Genomic DNA, 1,288 nt, shown 5'->3' with positions numbered 1-1,288 from the left:
CATGTGCCTTATATATCATTCATGTCCTTAGAATGAACAAGTGTAGCCTCAGAATTTCTGACTACCAGTCTCTGCATAACGCAATTTGTGAGAGGTTTGTTGCAAAATTCAAATTTCATAGGAAGTGCTTTCTGAGTGAGCCTGTGTCTTTTAAAGATGCTTTCAAACTCACAATCTTCAAATAAGACACTTGATATGGAAGTAGGCAGGGGTGTTTTTATCAAATCATATATCATTGTGTTGATGACTCATCTTTTATATGTGTAGCAAAAATTATATAATGACTTTACTTGAGGTCATGAAAAGGGTCATAAAGGGTTTTCTCCATAATCATTGCATTTGTACCCTTTTCCTTTCGTTCTTGTCCTCAAAAATAAATCCTCCCTTACATGTACATACGGACGAAACTCTATAGGCCTAGTTTAAGTCCAGACCTACTTTTAGTTACTTAAGATTTCCTTCTTTTTTGTATATTCAATGTATCAAGCATTGACCAACTTCAGTGTGTTTATTATAGGTAAAACTATCCAATTCAATTTTTCAGTCATATAAAGTTAATTGCAGTTACAGAAAGATTGCGCTTCAAATAGAAAGTAGATTTACAGTGACATCGATTTTTAAATAAAATGTGAGTATTACGTAGAGATTATGTTAATTGTAAGCAGTAGATGATAAAAAGTAATTTATTTTCCATGAAGATTTAGACAAAACTTGAAAATAAAATAGTTATTCGAATATGCTAGGTACTATATTGTAGTTACAAAAGTACTTCTGTTGAATCAATACTATCTTCAGACGCTCATCTGAAATTTGTTACAACTTACAGTCGTTTACGTATATACAAGTGTGTAAAATGTACTTACTCACGCGAGTTGCAGTACAAGATTAATTCAATAGATTTTCTAAAATGTCTTTGGAAATAAAGCTAGAAAAATCATCTATGGAATCAAAAATTAGTTTACAACCCAACATTTTAAAAATATGGGTCTACTAGTACTGATTCAGGTGATTGTTACATTGCCGCCAATCAACACTGCCTTGGTCTAGAACAGGGATTCACAACCTTTTTGTTCCTCTGTACCCATTGGGCATTCTCTCCCAAAGCACTAATGGAGGGAAGAGAGCTTACCCAGTTAGCTGATCCCTAGTTTATCAGCTGATTTGTAACGAGGTTGTTCTATATTGCTTATGTTCTACATTACTTATTGAAAACATGAGTTATAATGTAGCACAGCAATAACATCACAATGTTCACCATGATCACAACTTTTTGTCTAAAGAGCGTATA

This window comes from Limulus polyphemus, unplaced genomic scaffold, assembly GCF_000517525.1.
Source record: "Limulus polyphemus unplaced genomic scaffold, Limulus_polyphemus-2.1.2 Scaffold800, whole genome shotgun sequence".
In the NCBI taxonomy this organism is placed as follows: domain Eukaryota; kingdom Metazoa; phylum Arthropoda; class Merostomata; order Xiphosura; family Limulidae; genus Limulus; species Limulus polyphemus.
The sequence above is the reverse complement of the archived record's forward strand: the minus strand, read 5'-3'. Positions refer to the sequence as shown.